This window comes from Vulpes vulpes, chromosome 13, assembly GCF_048418805.1.
Source record: "Vulpes vulpes isolate BD-2025 chromosome 13, VulVul3, whole genome shotgun sequence".
Taxonomy (NCBI): Eukaryota; Metazoa; Chordata; class Mammalia; order Carnivora; family Canidae; genus Vulpes; species Vulpes vulpes.
Genome location: NC_132792.1, coordinates 107,213,254 through 107,236,867, shown reverse-complemented (window position 1 = coordinate 107,236,867; position 23,614 = coordinate 107,213,254). Strand labels below are relative to the sequence as shown.

General features: G+C 34.9%; 1 protein-coding gene and 1 pseudogene across 18 annotated transcripts in view; one reads left to right on the top strand and one right to left on the bottom strand.

The window, feature by feature from the left end:
- KIAA1328 (KIAA1328 ortholog) overlaps positions 1-23,614 on the bottom strand; it is a 348,897-nt gene that overhangs the window by 139,931 nt on the left and 185,352 nt on the right. The window lies entirely within an intron of this gene.
- Positions 10,723-11,239, top strand: LOC112918835 (small ribosomal subunit protein eS19 pseudogene; annotated as a pseudogene).

Here is a 23,614-nt window from a genome sequence, read left to right as displayed (position 1 = left end):
TACTATTCCTATGGTGATACAAAGCTTTCCTACATTCTCACAAGTTAAAAAAATAATAACACCTGCAGTATTGCTTATGAAATATGATCAACAAGTAAACAGTAATATTTTGTTAAGTTTCTATAAATCGTTTTTACAGCCCTGGTCAATCTCTCTGCTATGAAGCCATAAGAAAAGAGGTGAATTAAACTGCAGTAATTATTTCTTGCAACAGGTAGTTATTTGCTCTGCATGATTAGGAATTGATTATAATGCATTTGTAAATTGTTAACCACAGAATTAGTAGTTAACAATATCAATAAATATTATTGATCTATTCATGATATTCATGTCTCTGATGGCAAATACTAATTTACTATTGGCAAGTACCCTATTAACAATCCTCACATTCCCACAGTCTTATAAGAATGGAAGTCTCAATTTTGTAACTTCAAAATTCCCCCCTGTGCCCTTCATTGAAAAGTCAGAAAATCCAGACCTATATTAAATATTTCTAAACCTAAATTACTGTGTATGGGACAGGTCATTGCATTACCCAGAACATTTGGAATTAATGTGAAATAAGGCATAGAACGACATGCTGCATTTTTAAGGTCAGACGTACACGGACCAGTTGTCAAGCTGACAGAAGCTATGCAATGCAACAGCTGCACTGTATGGTTTGCCAAAGTCTCATCCCAAATAAATGTTCATTCTCCCCAGTGCAATTAACTTTCCTATACTGGCAGATTTTGCTAGAAGATCATCAAGGTAGATTACCTTCCAGCATTATGAACTAAATACTTACAGGTGTTATATCATCAGTTATAACTTACAAACTTTTGCATTTAGGAAGACATCCAGGCAAATGAATAATCTAATTTATGAATTATTTATAAGAAATTCACAGCATGCTCCTGGCATCATCCATGGCCTTTTCCAGGTCATATGACACCAATTAGAGCTGAATTTTAAATTATTCAATAACCTGAACTCTCTTGTCATTTAACATATAGATATCAATGCAGTAAACAAGTTAAATCTAATGGGCCCTAGAGGTTTAAGCCTCTCTGCTGCTCAGCAGCTAAAGCTGTAGGCTATCAATGGAAGAGAAAAATAACAGAATGCAGCAGTCAAATGCATTTGCAAGGCTCTAATAACTTATTCTAGTTCCCACAGGGCTGGTGGCACAACCTAGGATTATTGAATCTAGAAGACATTAAAGTCAGTAATTATGAGATTTAAAAGAATATAGACACATGATAAGGTACAGATGACAGAACACTAGCAAGAGAAACTACGTGCCATACCAGCTTTTAGGATATGTATATTGTAAGTGTGCCAACATTTCTAACAGTTACTACCAGACTTAGAAAAGGTTAAACCTCATAATCTTTAATCATTACTACATTTCTTGAAAGTTGGAGTGTGTTGATTTGCTGTAAGAATGAATGAGAGTGTGGAATAATTGACAGTGCACTTAAGTTGAGGTCAAAAGACCTTGATTAGAATTCTAGTTCTGCCACTTAGGAATTCTGGGTTATTGTTGGTGGTGGTGGTGGGGTTTTTTTGGCAAGTTATTTTACATCTCTTAGGCAGTTTAGATATTTGTAAAATGGGGGTTGGGTTTGATGATCATTAGAGCTTTTTAAGAGCTACCAATACAGAGATTGGATTGTTCTACACCAAGGAGATGAAGGGAAAGAAAAGGGTTACGTGAAAAATTATAGAAATCAATAAATATTCAGCTATCAACTAACAGTCTTATTGCACAATTACTGAATGTTCCTTGGCTCTATTTCCCCTAGCAAATTGTTTTTTTTTTTAAACAAAATTACTGCCTTATGTAATTCGCACACTAAAAATCTTAAATAAGTATCTTAATTTATCTGATCATTAAATCTGAAAGAGATACAAATGAAGATTGAATATGGCAAATGCATGGTTTGAGAACAATCCCAAACACTTCAATGGGATTGAAATATTTTGATGCGATGGCACAACTATCTGCCACACAAATACACAACAGTGGTACTGATTCAAATTGCTTTTACATATATGATTGTCATTGCCAAAAGAAAAAAAAAGCAGCTTTATACATGATGTTCTACATCTACCAAAGGAAACAGATGTACAACGCTAATTTTAATTTACTGAAGATCAAAAAGAAGGTGAAATAATCTTATAGGGAAAATGAAATAAAGACAAATTAGAAGTGGTGAGGACAAGCTTCATAGGCATAAAAATGAAATCAAAACATTGGGTAATAAAGTCAACTGTATTTAGATTGTTAGGGAGGCAGCACAAGAAAATGATCCTTAATAGCTTACACCAACATTCTCACACCCCCTTTTTGGCTTTATGTTTGTAGAATGTATCCTGTGTTTATAGAGTATATCCTGGAGCTCCAGACACAGCTCCCCCTGGTCTGCTCACTGCTCTCTCTTCTCTAGCTCCAGTGACTGTAAGCCTCAAGAATGGAAACAAGAAGTGAGTGTAGACAGATGTTTCAATGTAGTTCTTTTTAAAGGAAACAAGATTAGTTTGTGTCAAATGAAGGAAATTCTTAACAAAGAATTCTTAGTAGACTTTCTAGAAAACAAAGTTAATACCATTTGAACATAATCAAGAATGCATTTATGTTGTTGGCTGAGGTGGAAAAAGTATCTGTATTGTATTTTTGAAACTAGAAACTACAAATAAACTCTTCTGAAGAAGGGTATTTAAGAAATACTATGAAATATAACCTATGGTGTACTTGTAGGAAACAGGAGGGAGGGAAAACCAGGCTGTTATTATACCAACATTTCTTGAAATGAATCACAGCCCTTTTACTAAAGATTAGTTTATATCCTTTCCCGCCCTATATGGTTGCTGACCAGGGTAGTGAAGAGACCTAATGAGAAGCATTTCTGAAAGCACAGGGAACTACTAAACCAAAGAGATTTAAGGTGGTCACCCTTAAAGGGCTAGCCTGTCCTTGGGGACTCAAGAGCTTTTAGAAATCTTAGTCCTTTAAATGTATAGAGTCTAAGTACTGACTTTTAAAAATTTAGGACATTGCAAGGTGCCTGGGTGGTACAATCAGTTATGCCTTTGACTTGGTTTTGGCTCAGGTCATGATCTCAGGATCGTGGGATCGAGCCCCATGTTGAGTGCGTCACTGAATGTGGAGTTGGCTTGAGAGTCTCTCTCCTTTTCTCTCTGCCCCACCCACTTGTGTTCTCTATGTCTCTCTCCCACTCTCAAATAAATACATAGGTCTTAAAAAAATTCAGGACACTGCTTATTAGTTTAGTGTACTGTAAAAAATCAAGAGAAGACATTTTATTTAGAAATTAGTAAGAAATAAGGTAGGCAATTTCCTTGCACTCAAATGCCCTTCCTTCTTTGCTGGCCTTTGATATACTACTCCTGCTTCAAGGCTGGCTTAGCACCACTCCTTCCATTGTGGTCTCCCCATTCCCAGCTCAGCTTGGTTGTGCTTTCCCCAGGAAGCACCCCAGGAGTATTCTGCTCATTCCTTTATTGTTGTATTTATTTCATCCTGCTCCTATTATAATAGTCACCTGTAAGCTGTTTTCATATATCTAAGTTTCCCTGTGATGTGTAAGTATTTACACTTCTTAAAAAAAGTACAAACCCTTTTGAGGGTGAAGATTTCAAAAGATACCATTACTTTTGTTTATTGTTGTACCTCATCAAGAGATAGTAGGTGCATAATAAGTAATGTTTTTTGCATATTATTTGGTCCCACTCCAGTGCATACTGTGTAGAACTTCAGGAGAGGGGCAATGTTACTTTTAACTTCATATTTGAATGACACCGATCTTTATAAATAAAAGATACTTAAAGTAATGAACATTTGTTGAATGAACCAATAAACAAAAAGCAGGAGTATCATCAGCTAAATGGCTTAATTTGGATCATAAGGAACCGATAGTAATTTATGGCAAAATGTACTTTATTTTTTTCATGAGCCACTTATTTTTTCTTACAAGTACATTTTCTCAGAGTGTTTAAAGGTTAGTAAAAAATTCCACAAATTCAGGAAAAATTCCAACTATATCTTTGAGGGGTCTCAATGCCTATTTAGTTTGGATCTGTGAAACAGTAAATTTTAAGGGAGCTGTATGCTTCTGAGATGAGAATTTAAACATAAAGTGTTCAGATCTACACATTGTATTGGATGATCATTAGAGAGTAAGGGAACTAGGTAAAGGATGGATGCCTAGCTAAGGCATAAAAAGGAACTACATTAGGGCAGCCTGGGTGGCTCAGCGGTTAGCACCACCTTCAGCCCAGGGCATGATCCTGGAGACCCAGGATCGAGTCCCATGTCAGGCTCCTTTGCATGAAGCATGCTTCTCCCTCTGCCTGTGTCTCTGCCTCTCTCTCTCTCTCTTTCTCTATCTCATGAATAAATAAATAAAAACATCTTTAAAAAAGGAACTACATTAAAAGGAAGGCACTAACAAACTTACTACAATTTGTTGATTAAGAACTCTATAGAATTTCCTTAGGGTCTAATGCCTCCAAATTCTCAAAAAGGTTGAGCAAAATCCATTGTGGATAAGTTTATTTCAGTCAACTTCCCTTCATGAATAACTATGAGGACAAACTTTTTAAAAATCTGTTTGAAGGCACTGGTATGTTATCAAGGTAGTGAGGACATGAAGAGGCCAGGATCCCAGATTGAAGGTAAACAAGAAAAGATAGTTTGACATTAGTTGTCACTTTTTGGTTCAAGATGTTCTAAATTGGGATGCTAGCTGAGAAGCTGAGAAGAGCTGTAAGCAGTCTCACAGGGCTGAAAACAAAATTTGGATTTCAGAGCCTGCCAAGAAAGAGGTCCTGTCAAAAAATCCAGGCTTTCCATTGAGACTCCTGAAAAGCTAGTAGGAAAAATAAAACAGAAATAGAAGAGCCCATGGACACACTGAGGTTGAGTTTCAAAATCTACTCAGTCCCAGACTGTGTTGAGGTAATTTGAATCAAAGCTAACTGCCTGCAAGAAGAAAATTTCTGAGATTAGAGAAGAAGCAAATTTTCTCTGGAGAAAGATAACATCAGAGACTTATATAATAAATAGTATTTTCAGAGACACTGCCTGACATTCAATAAAAAAATAAGGAAGCATACAAAAAGATAAAAATAATAAACTTACAAGAGAAAAAAAGTCAATAGAAATAAAACCACAAGAGATTTATGTGTTGGCATGATCAAATATGGATTTAAAAATAATTGTTACTTAAAACTAAGAAATCAAAGAATATCATGGAGAATACTGCAGAGAAATATAAATTAGAAGAAAAATGAAATGGAAATTTTAGGACTGAAAATACAATACATATAGTTAAAAACATAATTGCAGGTTAGGTATATCTGAGGAGACAATTAGTGAATTGGAATAAAAGTCAGAAGAAAATATCTAGGGCAGCCCGAGTGGCTCAGAGGTTTAGCACTGCCTTCGGCCCAGGGCCTGATCCTGGAGACCTGGGATCGAGTCCCACGTCAGGCTCCCTGCATGGAGCCTGCTTCTCCCTCTACCTGTGTCTCTGCCTCTCTCTCTCTCTCTCTCTCTCTCTCTGTCTGTCTCTCATGAATAAACAAATAAAATCTTTAAAAAAAAAAAGAAAATATCTAGACCAACATGAAAACATATATGTAAAAGGATGGAAATACATAAAAGAATGTATGCAATATGATGAAAAGCCTAAAATAAATACAATAGTAGAAGAAGGGAAAAGAGGGAATGAGGAAGAAGTAATATTTGAAGAGATAAAAAATTTTTCAAAATTATTATCAAATCACAAATTTAAAAAGTAGCATGAATCCAAAGGAGATTAAATATAAAGAAAGCCACATCTAGAACACATAATAGTATGACGGTTAAAAACCAGGACAAAACATGCTCAACAGCTACAGAGAAAACAAGCATCTTCCCTTCAAGGAGACAATAATAAGACTTTCAATTGAAAGTAATTGAAAGTAAATATTTATTAAAAACAAATGTAATAGATTTTGCTTCCAGTCCTGAGGAGTAAGTGGGTCAAAAATTAACCCCCAATCTTTACCAATAAAAGCTGACAAAATGTAGGAAAAACCTATTTCAGAACATAGGAGACAGGTAGCAGAGATTATGATGTCTGAAAGAAAAGAAGAAAATCCAGTAAATCCTACAATAACACAAGCTTTCTGTCTGAAGGTAACTCTTGAATGGTAGCACAGAGGAGGAAGAACGCAAATAGAGTCCAAGATTCTCAACTGAGTTGAGAAGTCAGAGATTAGAGTTGGAGGAGGCTGAAATGGGTAGAATTTGAAGGACTATGTATCCAGCAGAAGGGAGCAAAAGGGTCTCCTTGATTCTTTGACTGAATACCAATGTGTCCATATATAGGATGAAAAATCATGAGGAACTCCAGGGTAGAAACAATTACAAGGAAGCTCCAAAAGGAACAATTCCCAAAGTTCAAGACAGGAAGGTCATATCATCCATAGAATAGAGGTTTCAAAAAAAAGAGCAATCAAGATAGATCATAAAAGGGCCACACTTTAGGTATGTGGCAATATTACTTCTAGAGTAAAGGTCAAACTAGAATCACTCCAAAACAGTTTAGACATAGACCTTGAGGGGCACCTGGGTGGCTTAGTTAAGTATCCCACTCTTGGTTTCGGCTGAGGTCATGATCTTAGGGTGGTGAGAACTAGCCTCTTATCAGCCTCTGTGCTCAGAGTGGAGTCTGCTTGAGATTCTTTTCCCTCTCCTTCTGCTCCTCCCCCTGCTCACATGCATGCAATCTCTCTCTCTCAAATAAATAAATAAATAAAATCTTAAAAAAAAAAAAGGGCCTTGAATGTATCAAACTAATCCAAAAGCAATTTTACTGCTAGCCAAACAAACCCTGACACTTCATAAAGAAACACAACAAAATCTAGTACTCAACAATGGAAAATTCATAATGTATGGCATTTACTTACCAGACAAAGAAACAAAATGTTACCAATAACCATGAGAAAAATCAATCAGCAGAAACATAAAAAGTAACAGAAATGATGGATTTATAAGACAGAAACCTGAAATGAGCTACTACAAATATGTTCAAAGACAACATGTAAAACATGATGAGGAGATAGATGCAAAATATATATTTTTAAACACAGCATTTCTAGGGAAGAGAAATACAGTATCTGAAATGAAAATTTCACTTTATGAGATCAATAACACATTAGATAACTAAAAAAGAAAAGACCAGTTTTTATGAAGATAAAGAATGAAAATTATCCAAAGTGAAGCAGACAGAAAAGATGAAAAAAGAAAAAAAAAGATGAAAAAAGAGATAAAGGGAAAGACAATATTTGTAATCCTTGGATAATATCAAACAATCTAACGCATTTATGTATATATGTATCTACCTATATGAATATATGTATACGTACATGCACACGCAAAAATACCCACACACATATAAACACAGAAGAAAACAATGGGGGTAGGAGAACAATAGGAAAAATATTTTAAATAATGGTATAAATTTTTTCAAATTTCTTTTTTTTAGTATCTTATTTATTTATTCATGAGAGACACAGAGAGAGGCAGAGACATAGGCAGAGGGAGAAGCAGGCTCCCTGTGGGGATCCTGATACGGGACTCAATCTCAGGACTCTGGGATCACGATCTGAGCCAAAGGCAGATGCTCAACCACTGAGCCACCGAGGTGTCCCTCAACTTTCTTGAAGAACATCAATAAAGTCCGTATGAGAAAAACACAAGAACCCATATCAATGCATATCATAATAAAATAGTAGAATATTGGTGATAAACAATTTTAATAGCAATCAGAGAGAAAAGAAACATTACATACATAAAACAAGGAACTATGGCAGACTTCTCATCATAAACTATGCAAGCCAAAAGATGATGACACGACAGTTTTAAAGAACTGAAAGAACTGTCAGCCTAGAATTCTATATCCAATGAAAATAGACTTAGAAATGAAGAGGAGATGATTTTTTTTCTCAGAAAAACAAAAATTAAGGTAATTCAGTAATAGCAAGCCTGCAGTACAAGAAAGGTCAAACAAGTTTTTTAGGAACAAGGAAAGGACAACAGATGGGAACCTGAACCTACTGAAATAAAATTAAAATATTACAAATGGTAATTTAGTTATATATAATAATAAAACAGGTAAACATAAAATGCTTTTTTTTTACTTATTAATTAATCTTTTTGAAAGGTAACTGCTTACCTAATGCAGTAATAGTAAAGTATATTAAGTATGTGTGGAAGCAAAATGTTTGACAACAATAGCACAAAGGACAGAAGTATACTGATAGAAGGTTCACATATTCTATATAACACAGAATAATACTATTTGAAGACTGGGAGAAGTTAAAAGTTAACATTATAAAACTTAGAACTACTAAAAATCAAAACAGAGTCATAGCTAATAACTCAATAGTGGAAATAAAGAAATCCTAAAATATAATCAATTAACCTAAAAGAAGAGGACAAAAAGAAGTACAGATGGAACAGAGTGAAATTAAACAGCAACATGGTAGATTGAGATCCAAATATACTAATAATTATAAGGAATGTAAATAAACACTCCAAATTTAAGGCTAGGATTCTCAGGTTGGAAAAAAAGCAAGACTCAATTACATGCTTTCTACAGAAACTAATAAGAAATGTAAAGACAAAGACAGATTAGAAGAAAACTGAGTAGAAAGCATGTATCATTCAAACACTAATAAAATAACTGGAATGGTTATGTTAATTTAGACAAAGTAGATTTTATTTTATTATTATAATTTTTTTAGAGAGAGAGAGCATGGGCACATATGCTTGAGCAGAGTGGGGAGGGGCAGAGGGAGAGGAAGAGAGAGAATCTTAAGCAGGTTCCATGTCCAGCACAGAGCCTGATGCAGAGTTCAATCTCACAACCCTGAGATCATGACCTGATCCAAAATCAAGTGTCAGATGCTTAGCTGACTGAGCTACCCAGGTGCCCCCAAGTGAACCACCCAGGCACCCCTAGACAAAGTAGATTTTAGAATAATAAAATTGCCTGGGAAAAACAGAAAATTTCATAATGATAAATGGTTCGAAGCATCAAAATAATTTTAAATGACTGTATACATAATAATGGAGTTTAAATATATGAGATAAAAGTGACAGTAGAGGGATCCCTGGGTGGCGCAGCGGGGATCCCTGGGTGGCGCAGCGGTTTGGCGCCTGCCTTTGGCCCGGGGCGCGATCCTGGAGACCCGGAATCGAATCCCACGTCGGGCTCCCGGTGCATGGAGCCTGCTTCTCCCTCTGCCTGTGTCTCTGCCTCTCTCTCTCTCTCTCTGTGTGACTACCATAAATAAATAAAAAATTAAAAAAAAAAAAGTGACAGTAGGAAAATGAAAAATAGAGTAAGTAACAATGAAAGTCAGAAATTTCAACACTCTTCTCTTGATAAGTGTAGACGAAGTAAACAGAAAATAAGTGTTATGAAAGACATAAAACACTATCAACCAATTTAACCTAATTCACATTCATTTTAAGTGCATATGAAACAACCACCAACATAAATCGTATGCAGAGTCATAAAACAAACTTCAACAAATTAAAAATAACTGACATTAAGACAAAGTAAGTAAGAAATCAATAACAGAAACCTATCTGGAAATTCATCAATTATTTTAAAATTCAGGAACACATTCCTATGGATCAAAAAAGAAATTGTAACAGAGATTAGAAAATGTTTTGGACTGAATAAAAAGGAACACATAACATATCAAAATTTAGGGGATGCAGTTAAAGCAGTTATAAGGGAAATTTATAGCTTTAAACACCTATGTTAGAAAAGAAGAAAGATTTCGGTTGACAATGTGCACTTCCATATTAAAAAACCAGAAGAAAAAAAAGCAAAACGAACCCAGAGGAATCAAAACAGAAACAATAAAAGATTAGGACAGAAATGAACAAAGCATAACAAGTAGAGAAATAATGAAAACAAAAGCAGATTCTTTGAAAATATTAAACTTTATATAGACCAATCAAGAGAAAAAAAAAGTCAATCTCAGGAACAAAAGAGAGATACCATTACTTAATCTAGTCATTAAAAGATAATAAAGAAATACTGCAAATAACTTCAAGTTAATAAATTTAATAATCTAGATAAAATGAACAAATTTCTTGAAAAATGCAAATTATCAAGATGGATCAAGATAAAACAGAACACATTAATACTCTATATCAACTAAACAAATTAAATTTTTAATTAAAAATTTCTCATGAAGATAACTGAAGACTCAGATGGCCATAATGATGAATTCTCTCAAACACAATTTTTTTCATGAGAGGAAAGTGGAATACCTGCAACTTATTTTATGTGTAATAAAATGTTAGCATTACCCTGATATAAAAACCAGACATTATAAGAAAACTACAAATCAATATTCCTCATAAACATGGATGCAAAAATTCTTTATAAAATTAGAGTTAAGTGCAGCAATAAATAAAAATTTTTATAAAAATTTATAAAAATATAAAATGACCAAATGGGGTTTATCCCTGAAAGGGTAAGTTGAAAATCAATCCCTGTAATGCACTCTCTTACCAGAATAAAATACAATTCTATGGTTACATTGATAGAAGCAAAATAAGCATTTGGCAAACAAAACAAAACAAAACAAAACAAAACAAAACAAAACAAAAACAAAAACCAAAACCAAAAAACAAAATAACCTTTTTCCCCTGGCTGGCAGCGCGGAGGCCACACGATGCCTGGAGTTACTGTAAAAGAGGTGAACCAGCAGGAGTTCGTCAGAGCTCTGGCAGCCTTCCTCAAAAAGTCTGGGAAGCTGAAAGTCCCTGAATGGGTGGACACTGTCAAGCTGGCCAAGCATAAAGAGCTTGCTCCCTACGATGAGAACTGGTTCTACACACGAGCTGCTTCCACAGCACGGCACCTGTACCTCCGGGGCGGCGCTGGGGTCAGCTCCATGACTAAGATCTACGGGGGACGTCAGAGAAACGGGGTAATGCCCAGCCACTTCAGCAGAGGCTCCAAGAGCGTGGCCCGCAGGGTCCTCCAAGCCTTAGAGGGGCTGAAAATGGTAGAAAAGGACCAAGATGGGGGCTGCAAACTGACACCTCAGGGACAGCGGGATCTGGACAGAATCGCCGGACAGGTGGCAGCTGCCAACAAGAAGCATTAGAACAAATGCTGGGTTAATAAATTGCCTCATTCGTTAAAAAAAAAAAAAATTTAAGTCAGAAAATTATAAATAGGAAGAAGATTCCTCAATTAGATAAAAGGTATTGATACAAAATCTATAACCACCATCAGACTTCATGGAGAAAGACGCAATGCATTCTACATGAAATTGGAAAAAAAAAGACACAGATGTCCATGCTCAGCACATCTCTTTAGCTGTATATTAGAGGTCCTAACCAGTACAATAAGGAAAATAAAATAAATGGCACAAAATTTGGAAACAGATATAAAACTGCCATTCTATACAGACAACATGATCGTATATGTAGAAATCATAAGGAATTCAGAATATCAAAATTACTAAGTTTAGCAAGGTCACAGGATATAAGGACAATCCAGACAGTTCCTGACTTTGACAGTTCAACCTATGATTCTTTGACTTATGATGGTGCAAAAGTGATACACAGTCAGTACAGACTATACTTCAAATCTTGAATTCTGATCTTTTCCTGGAAAGAATAATATGCAGTACAATATTGTCTTATAATGCTGGGCGGCAGCAGCAAGCCACAACTCCTAGTCCACCACATGACAATGAGAAAAAACAACCGATATGCTTATGCTTACAATCATTCTGTACCCATACAACCATTGTGTCTGTCACTTTCAGCACAGTATTCAATCAACTATATGAAATACTCAACACTTGATTATAAAATAGGTCTCGTGTTAGATAATTCTGCCTAACTGTAGGCTAATTTAAGTGTTCTGAGTTCATTTAAGGTAGGCTTGACTAAAACAGGATGCTTGGTAGGTTTAGGTGTATCAAATGCATTTTTGACTTATGGTATTTTAAATTTATGATGAGTTTATTGGGACATAAGCCAATCACAAGTTCCAGAAGACCTATACAAATAAGAAATATTCTTATATTAGTAAAGAACAGTTAGAAAATGGAACAAAAATACTATTTACAATAGCATCCCAAACACGAAATACTTAGAGATAAATTCCACAAGATATGTGCATAATTGTACAATGAAAATTAAAAAGTACTACTGAGAGAAACTGGAGATCACCTGACTATACAGAGAGAGAGACTGTGCCCATGGATCAAAGGATGCAATATAGTTAAGATGTCAGTTTCCACCAAATTGATTTATAATTTCAATGAAATCCCATTATATTCTTTTGTAGAAGTTGACAAGCTTAATCTGAAATCTATATGAAAATTCAAGGGAACTAGAATAGCAAAATAATTTGAAGACAAAGAATACAGTTAAAGGACTTAACACTGCCTAATTTGAGAATATTATAAAGCTGTATAATGAAGACATTATTTCCCTGAATTAGGATTAGAGAAAGAGATAAATGGAAAAGGACAGAGTCCAAAAGTTGACTCACACATATATGTGATCAATAATCTCTTGATGGGGATCCCTGGGTGGCTCAGTGGTTTAGCACCTGTCTTCAGCTCAGGGTGTGACCCTGGAGGCCCGGGATCAAGTCCCACATCAGGCTCCCTGTATAGAGCCTGCTTCTTCCTCTGCCTATGTTTCTGCCTATCTCTCTCCTCTGTGTCTTTCATGGATAAATAAATAAAATCTTAAAACAAAATGGTCTCTTGACAAAGGTAACATATTAGTTTTCTAATGATATGCAACAAACCACAAACTTAGAAACTTAAAACAACATAAGTGTCTCAGTTTCTGTAACTGGGTCCTTTTCTCAGGATCTTACAAGGCTGAAATTAAAGCGTTGGCCACCATGAAATCTGAGGCTTGGGGTCCTCTCTGGCAGAATTCACTTCCTTGCAGTTGTAGAACTCATGAAGGCTTGTTTCCTCAAGTCCAGTAAGATCTCTCTCTCTACAGGGGGCCCTATCTGCTCTTATTGTAATGACTTTAACTAATTAAATCAGGTTTATTCAGGATTTCCTTTTATTTTCTCCCTTTTTAAAAATTTTAATTCAATTAACATATAATGTATTATTAGTTTCAGAGGTAGAGTTCAGTGACTCACCAATCTTATATAATACCCAGTGCTCATTATATCACATGTCATTCTTAATGTCCATAATCTAGTTACCCTATCCCCACATCCTCCTCCCCTCAGTTTGTTTCCTATGATTAAGAGTCTCTTATGGTTTATCTTCCTCTCTGATTTCATCTAATTTTTCCCTCACTTCCTCTATGCTTCTCTGTTTTGTTTCTTAAATTCCACATATGAGTGAGATCATATAATTGTCTTTCTCTGATGGACATATTTTGCTTAGCGTAATACCTTCTAGTTCCATCCACATCATTGCAAATGGCAAGATTTCATTTTTTTGGATGGCTGAGTAATATTCCACTGTGTATATATACCGCTTCTTCTTTATCCATTCATCTGTCAATGGACATGTGGGCTCTTTCCATAGTTTGGCTATTGTGGACACTGCTGGGTGTGCAGGTGCCCCTTTGGAACACCACATTTGTATCTTTGGGATAAATACCTAGTAGTGCAATTACTGGGTCATAGGTAGCTCTATTTTCAAATTTTTGAGGAACCTCTAAACTGTCTTCCAGAGTGGTTGCACCAGCTTGTATTCCCACCAGCAGTGTAAGAGGGTTCCCCTTTCTCTACAACCTCGCCAACATCTGTTATTTCCTGAGTGGTTAATTTTAGCCATTCTGACTGGTGTGAGATGGTATCTCATTGTGGTTTTGATTTGTACTTCTCTGATGCCGAGTGATGTTGAGCATTTTTTAATGTGTCTATTGGCATTTATACGTCTTTTTTGGAGAAATGTCTGCTTGTGTCTTCTGCCCATTTCTTTTTAAAAAGATTTTATGTATTTATTCATAAGAGACACAGAGAAAAAGGCAGAGACACAGGCAAAGGGAGAAGCAGGCTCCCTGGGGGGGGGGGGGGGGGAGAGCTCGATGTGGGACTCAATGCCAGGACACGGGATCACACCCTGAGCCGAAGGCAGATGCTCAACCACTGAGTCACTCAGGCACCCCTTCTGCCCATTTCTTGGATTATTTGTTCTTTGGGTTTTTAGTTTGATAAGTTCTTTATAGATTTTGGATACTAGCCCTTTATCTGATAAGACATTTGCAAATATCTTCTCCCATTCTGTTGGTTGTTTTTTGATTTTGTCAACTGCTTCCTTGGTGGTGCAAAAGCTTTTTATCTTGATGAAGTCCCAATAGTTCATTTTTAGGATCTCCTTTTTAATTAACTCGATATCAACTGACTTGGAACTTTAATTATATCTGTAGAATTCCTTTACCTTTGATATATCTGATTGGCTAGATGCAAGTCACAACTTCTGCTCCCATTTAAGGGGAGGGACTTATACAAGGGCATGACATATTGGAGGTCCACCTTAGTGTGTGTCTGCTACACGTAGAAGGGTAATTCAATGGAAGAAAAGACAATCTATTCAACAAATGATCTTGGACAACTGCATAAGCATGAGGAAAAAAAACCACTATGTCACTACATAAAAAACTTAGCTCAAAAGGAATTATAGATCTAAATATGAAAACTAAAACTATAAAATTTTAGAAGAAAATATGAGACCATCTTTGCAACTGTATGGTAGGCAAAGTACAGTTTCCATATTTAGCATATAAAAATGCAAGATTCTAGTTAAATTTAATATTCAGATAAACAATGAATTACTTTTTGGCATAAATATGTCCTAAATATTTCATAGGACATACTAATATTTTAAAAAATTCATCAGTGGATTTGACTGGTTAAATATATAGACTATTCAACATCAACAGGTGATGTTGAAATCATATAGTCAGTCCATGAGCTGCAGACTAGTCTTATATTGGAACCCTTATACAATGTGTGATATTTTAAGGATAGCTTGTCATTTGTATCCTAAAATTCTATTAAAATCTGAGAAAATGTTTTTATAAATTACATGATTTTCACATGTAATAATTCTGTTACTGTACTAACACTTTAGATTCTTAAGCCTATTTTAAATTTATGATTTAATATTAAGTATAATGCTTAGTAATATTTTATTTATTTACATCTCCATTTACATGTGGCGAAACAAGCTTTACTAGATGCTTAGTTAAGAAGAGACACCCCTTTTTGCAACACAGAAATAGTTTATTACTATGAGCCAAATGATGATAATGGAAGCGATGCTGAGAAATAAAGGCCAACGGTTCATACTAGCTTCATTTCATACTAGTTTTACTTGAAAGTGTGATCCCTCACATAACTGAGTTCAGTTTTATGTTCATGAATGATGGCAGAGTGCCAAAGCCAGTGTGTGTTATTTACTTGGATATTATGGATAAAGAAGCAATAAACTTATCACACATAAATGACATTTACATACACAATAAAGAAATAAGTTAAAAAGCAAGAGATGTTTTTAAAAGAGTTTTTAAAAAAAAAGAGTTAAAAGAACAATAGCCATGGTATCATTTCAGCAAACTAGCTTGGTCTGAAAATACATTTTATTTATTTATATTTACTTATTCATTCATTCATTCGTTCATGAAAGACACAGAGAAAAAGGTAGAAGGCAGAGGGAGAAGCAGGCTCCCTGTAGGAGCCTGATGTGGGACTTGATCCCAGGACCCTGAGCCAAAGTCAGACACTCAACTGCTGAGGCACCCAGGAGCCCCTAAATATAATATTCTAGTGATACAATAACTTCCTTTTCCCTCTACTTTAGAATAACTGTGGTAATTCTTTATTATTTTATTAATATACATTCCTGGAAAAAAACATTTAGCTTCTGATGTAGGAAAATAATAAAAAACTCAAGACCTGAGGGTAGGAATTTTGGAATGGCAGAGTGCAGAGTTCAATAAATCTTCTACCTAAAAACAAAAAGAAAACCATACTAAACTGTGAAAACAACAACAAACCCAAATCATTTCAGGACAGGGGGAACTGAAAAAAGGCATACAACAAATTAAGAAGCATTTATTAAACTTAGCCTTGAATAAAAATAGAGAAAAACTGTGATATTTTAGCCTGAGGCTGTGCTCCCATGCCAGTTCCCTGCTAGGTAGGAAAGGTAATCTGTAAGGGTAAGGCAAGCCCTGAAAACTAGCAAGGTGATGCAGGTTGCTGACTTGATTTGAAGTGGTGTGGAAACTCAACATGCCTCTGAGAGTTGAAACAATACTGATCACTGTGGCAATGAAGATAACCTATATGTTGGCTAGCCTGAGGCTACACTCCTGGTTGGGGTAAGCAACTAACTGGTAGAGCAGTCATAAATTTAACAAGACAGGGGAATGAAACATCAACAGAGACCCTTGATAAGCTCCTTATATACTAAGTAGTAAGTAGTTGTGTGCACACTCAACAAAGACTAGACAGACCTTTAACAATTTACTGATCCTATCTGAACATGACATTTTGTACACATGTAGAGAAGACATGAGAAAGCATGGCAGAAAGTAACAGCATTCCTCAACTCAGATCCGTTGGTAAAGGATGGAAGCCATAGAAAACTCAAAGTGTTTGAGTATAACCTGTTAGCTATTTGCTAATTAAGTTATGCTGACTGGAAAAAAAAAGTTATGCTGACTGAGAGATGTCCCCTATGAAGCTAGACTTAAACACAAAAAATGAAAAAACAAACAAAAAATGTTGAGTAGAGTTCATCTGTAGACACACATTGCAGGGGGGATATATTCTACAGAATTAATCTAGGCGAGCCATTAAACAAACAGCAACAGCAATAACCTTCAAGAGAAGAGATGAGAAGCCAGAGCTGCTACAATATATTATATAAAATGTTCATTTTTCAGTAAAAATTACAAGTGTAAAGAAATAGGAGAGAGAGATCCAAATTATGAAAAGACTTAAAATCAAAACAAAAAGACTGAAAGAATAGTTGTTGGTGTCTTGACTTTTAAGTAATCTTAAAGAAATCTTTAGGCTAAAAAGAAATTAAACCAGTTACGAATCTACGGAAATAAACAACAGCAGAAAGATAATTTTATTTTATTTTATTTTATTTTATTTTATTTTTAAATTAATTTTTATTGGTGTTCAATTTACCAACATACAGAAAAACACCCAGTGCTCATCCCGTCAAGTGTCCACCTCAGTGCCCGTCACCCATTTCCCCTCCAGCACCCGCCCTCCTCCCCTTCCACCACCCCTAGTTCGTTTCCCCGAGTTAGGAGTCTTTATGTTCTGTCTCCCTTCCTGATATTCCCAACATTTCTTTTCCCTTCCTTTATATTCCCTTTCACTATTATTCATATTCCCCAAATGAATGAGAACATACACTGTTTGTCCTTCTCCGATTGACTTATTTCACTCAGCATAATACCCTCCAGTTCCATCCACGTTGAAGCAAATGGTGGGTATTTGTCGTTTCTAATTGCTGAGTAATATTCCATTGTATACATAAACCACATCTTCTTTATCCATTCAAGAAAGATAATTTTAGATAAATGTGAAAGAACTTGTGTGTGTATATGCATGTGTGTGGATTCTTAAACTCTTTGTAAGACAATTATATAAGTCATAATTATGGAACAATGTTGCTGGGCTTATAACATAAAAAGATTATATATATGACAACAATAGCACAGTTGAATGGAAGGAAATGTTATACTAGAGCACAGTTCATATTTTAATAGAATACTGTTAGTATGCATCTTAAGGATACTGTGGTAAGTTAGAACATATAATGCAATTCCTAAAGCAATGATTAAAAAAAAAAAAACAGTGGAAAAAATCCAAGGAATTACACATTACACTAGAAGATATTTATCTAACCCAAAAAAATACAGTACAGAAAGAGCAAAAGACAAAAAAAAAAAGAGAGAGAGAGATAAACAAAAAAGTTAAAAAGCAAAATGGAACCCAAATCCAACCACATCAGTTATATTTAATGAAAACATATTAATCCTTCTAACCCAAAGGCAAAGATTGTCAAACTAGATAAAATAACAAGATCAAAATGAATGTGTAGCTGACTTCCCTAACACACAGAAACAGACATAGAGAATTAGTCAAAATGAGGAGATGGAGGAATATGTCTCAAATGGAAGAACAGGACAAAATCATAGCAAAAGCACTAAATGAAATGGAGATAAGTAATATGCCTGATAAGAGAATTTAATGGTCATTAGCCACAGCAACTTCTTGCAAGACACATCTATGATTAGAACAAAAGCAAAAATGAACTATTGGGACTTCATCAATAGAAAGCTGCTGCACAGCAAAGGAAACAGTTAACAAAACTAAAAGGCAACCTATAGAATGGGAGAAGATATTTGCAAATGACATATCAGATAAATGGGTAGTATCCAAGATCTATAAAGAACTTATCAAACTCAATACCCAAGAAACGAACAATCCAGTCAAGAAATAGGCAGAAGACATGAAGAGAAATTTCTCCAAAGAAGACACACAGATGACCAACAAGCACATGAAAAAATGCTCTACACAACTTGCCATCAGGGAAATACAAACAAAACCACAGTGAGATACGACCTTACACTGGTGAGAATGGCTAAAATTAACAAGACAAGAAGCAACAAATGTTGATGAGGATGTGGAGAAAGGGGAACCCTCTTGCACTGTTGGTGGGAATGTAAGCTGGTGCAACCACTCTAGAAAACAACATGGTAGTTTCTCAAGAAGTTAAAAATAGAGCTATCCTATGGCTCAGCAATTGCACTACTGGGTATTTACCGCAAAGATACAGATGTAGTGAAATGATGGGACATCTGCACCTCAACGTTCATAACAGCATATATATATATATATATATATACATATACATATATATATATATGTTTTATATATAAAACATATAATGGAATATTACTCAGCCATCAAAAAGGATGAATATCTACAATTTGCTTCAGCATGGATGGAACTGGAGGGTATTAGGCTGAGTGAAATAAGTCCATTGGAGAAAGCCAATTATCTATATGATTTCACTCATATGTGGAATATTAGAAATAGTGAGAGGGACCATAAGGGAAAGGAGAGAAATTGAGTGGGGAAAAATTAGAGAGGAAGACAAACCATGAGAGACTCCTAACTCTGAGAAACAAACAAAGGGTTTCAGAAGGGGAGGAGAGTAGGGGTATGGGGTAACTGGGTGATGAGCAGGAGGGCACTTGATGGGAGGAGCACTGGGTGTTATATGTTGGCAAACAGAATTTAAATAAAATATTTTAAAAAATAAATAAAACTATTGAAGACAAAGTATTTATACTAGATAGTACATTGGATGCTGATTTGGGTACTTATAAATCAATCTTTTAAAAAAATAAAAATAAATAAATAAATGAAGTAATGGTCATAAAGACATTCACTGAACTTAAGAATTCACCAAAGAGATAGAAAACACATGCAAAAAAAAAATCAGAAATGATGAACTCAATGATTGAAATTAGAAATACACTAAAAGAAATAAATAGTACATTAGAGAAAGCAGAAGAATAGATTAGTGACCTGCAGGATAGAATAATGGAAAATAATCAAGTGGAACAGGAAAAAGAAAAAATAATAATTAAAAAATGATTAAGGGAAAGATTAAGGGAATTCAGTGATACCATCAAGCATAATAATATTCACATTATAAGAATACTAAAAGCAGAAGAGAGAGAAAAGGGGGTAGGAAATATATTTGAAGAAAGAATAGTCGAAAATTTCCTGATTCTGGGGAAGGAAACAGAAATCCAGATCAAAGAGGCACAGAGAGCTCCCATCAAAATAAATCCAAGAAGTCCACAAGAAGACATATACTAAGTAAAATGGCAAAAAGTGATGATAAAGAGAGAACCTGAAATGCAGTAAGAGCAAAGAAAACAGTTACATACAAGGCTATCAGCTAATTTTTCAACAGAAACTTTGCAGGCCAGAAGTGAGTGGCATAATACATTCAAAGTAGTGCAAAAAACAAAACAAAACAAAACAAACAAACAGCCAGACAAACAAAATAAAAAAATACCAACCCAGTAATTGAGAATACTCAATCTAGCCAGGTTATCACTCAAAAGATGAGAGATAAAGGGTTTCCCACAAACAAATGTTAAAAGAATTCATGACCACTAAGACAACTCTAAATGTAAAGTTATAGGGGATTCTTCAAGTGGAAAAGAAAGACCGCAACCAAGAGTAAAAAAACAAAACAAAACAAAACAAAACAGAAGCACAAAAGCAGTAGAATCAAGTATATCTGTAAAAATTAGTGAAGGGATTCACAAAATAAAAGAATGTAAAGTACAACACCATATACCTGAAATGTAGAAGGGGAGTAAAAATTTAGTGCTTTTAGAATGGGCTCACACTTAAAAAAACCATTAATTTAATACAGACTGCTACATGCATAAGACGTTATACATAAACCTAATGATAACAAATAAAAAACCAGTAAAAGGTAAAATATAAAGAGAAGGGAATCCAAGCATATTACTAAAGTAAGCCAGCAAACTCTGAGAGAAGAAAGCAAGAGAAGGAACAGAGAACTACAAAACAAGTAACAAAATGGCAATACGTACACATCTATCAAAAATCACTTTGAATGTAAATGGACAAAATGCTTCAATCTAATGACACGGTGACAATGGATAAAAATGAAGACACATCCATATGCTGCCTATAAGAGCATTATTTCAGACCTAAAGACACATTCAGACTGGAAGTTAAGGGATGGAAAATAATTTATCATGCAAATGGCAGTGAAAGGAAACCCAGGGTAGCAATATTTATATGGGACAAAATAGACTTTAAAACAAAGACTTTAACAAGAGAAAAAGAAGGACACTACATAACCATAGAGGGAATAATCCAACAAGGCACAACAACTGTAAATATTTATGCACCCAATATGGGAGCACCCAAATACATAAAGAAGCAATTAACAAACATAAAGTACTAGTAATGCATTAATGGTAGGATACTTTAACACTCCAATTTTTTCAATGGATACAGCATCCAAATAAAAAATCAACAAGGAAACAGTGGCTTTGAAAGACATATTGGACCAGGTGGACATAACAGATATATTCAGAACATTCCATTCTACAACAGTGGGATACACATTCTAAAACAGTGGAATACACAAAGAACATTCTCCAATATAAATCACATATGAGGAAACAAATTCAAAATGACTGAAGTTATATTATGCATCTTTTTTGTCCACAAGACTATGAAACTAGAAATCAACCACAAGAAAAATCTGGAAAGAACACAAACATATGGAGGCTTATATGCTACTAAGCAATTAATGGGCCAACCAAGAAATCAAACAAGAAACAAAAATTACATGGAGATAAATGAAAATGAAAACAAAATGGTCCACAATCTTTGGATGCAGTGAGAGCTGTTCTAAGAGGGAAGTTTATAGCAATAGAGGCCTATCCCAAGAAGCAAGAAAAATGTCAAATGAGCACCCTAACCTTACACCTAAAGGAGCTAGGAGGAGAAGAACACACAAAACCCAAAACCAATAGAAGGAAGAAAATAATAAAGATCAGAGCAGAAATAAATAAAATAGAAACGAAAAAAACAATAGAACAGATAGATGAAACCAGGAACTGGTTCTTTGAAAAGATCAACAAAATTGATAAACCTTTAGCCAGACTCATCAAAAAAAGAAGAAAAAAAATTCAGACTCAAGTAAACAAAACTAGAAATGAAAGAGGAAAAATAACAATGGACATCCCAGAAATATAAAGGATTATAAGAGAATATTATGAAAAATTATATGCCAACAAATTATACAACCTATGCATAAATTCCTAGAAACATATAGTCTCCCACAACTGAACCAGGAAGAAATAGAACATTTTTATAGACTGCTTACCAGAAATAAAGTTGAATCAGAAATCAAAAAACTCCCAAAAAACAAAAGCCCAGGACTAGAAGGTATCACAGGTGAATTCTACCAAACATTTGAAGAGTTAATACATATTCTTCTCAAAGTAATACAAAAAAAATAGAAGAGGAAGGAAAGTTTCCGAATTCACTCTGAGGCCAGCATTACCATGATACCAAAACTAGATAAAGACACCACCAAGGGGGGATGGGGGGTGGAGACCATCTCTGATGAACATGATACAAAAATACTGAACAAAATACTAGCAAACTGAATCCAGCAATACCTTAAAAAAATCATTCACCATGATCAAATGGGATATATTTCTGGGATGCAAACGTTGTTCAATATTCACATATAAACATCAACAAGAGAAAGGATAAAAACTACATGAGCATTTCAACAGGTTCAGAAAATGCGTTCAACAAGTACAACACCCATTAAAGAAAAAAACCCTCTACAAGTAGGTTTGAAGGGAACATACCTCAACATTATAAAGACCATATATGGAAATCATATATGGCTAGTATCACAGCTAATATCATACTCAGTAGTGAAAAAGTAAAAGCTTTTCTCCTAAGATCAGAAAGAAGACAGATATCCACTCTAATTTTTATTCAACATATTACTGCAAGTTGTAACCACTGTAATCAGACAAAAAAAAAAAAGGAAAAAGAAATAAAAGACATCCAAATTGGTAAGGAAGAAGTAAAACTTTTCACTATTTGCAGACGACATAATAATATATATAGAAAACCTGAAGACTCCACTAAAAAAAACTGTTAGAATTGATCAATGAATTTAGTAAGGTTAAAGGATACAAAATCAGCATACATAAATCTGTTTCTATACACTAATAATGAAGTAACGGAAGGAGGAATTAAGAAAACAATTCCATATACAATTGCACCAAAAATAATAAAATACCTAGGAATAAACTTAACCAAAGAAGTGAAATACTTGTACTCTAAAAACTCTAAGACACTGATGAAAGAAATTGAAGATGATACAGACAAATGGAAAGATATTTCATCATCATGGATCAGGAGAACAAATATTAAAATGTCCATCCTACACAAAGCAATCTACAGATTAATGCAATCCCTATCAAAATACCAAAAGAATTTTTCACAAAGCTAGAACAAACAATACTAAAATTTTTATGGAAACAAATGATTCAGAATAGCCAAAGCAGTCTTGAAAAAGCAAAGCAGGAGCACCCGGGTGGCTCAGTGGTTGAGTGTCTGCCTTTGGATCAGGTCGTGATCGTGGGGTCTGGGATCGAGTCCCATATTGGGTTCCCTACAGGGAGCCTGCTTCTCCCTCTGCCTATGTCTCTGCCTCTCTCTGTGTCTCTCTCAGGAATAAATAAATAAAATATTTAAAAGAAAAAAGCAAAGTAAAGCTGGAAGGATTCCAATTCTAGACTTGAAGTTATATTACAAAGCTGTAAGGACCAAATGAGTATGATACTGGCACAAAAATAGACACGCAGAACAAAGAACAGAATAGAAAACCCAGAAACCCACAACTATATGGTTGGCAAATCAACACTATAGGAAAGAATATCCAATGGGAAAAAGACAGTCTC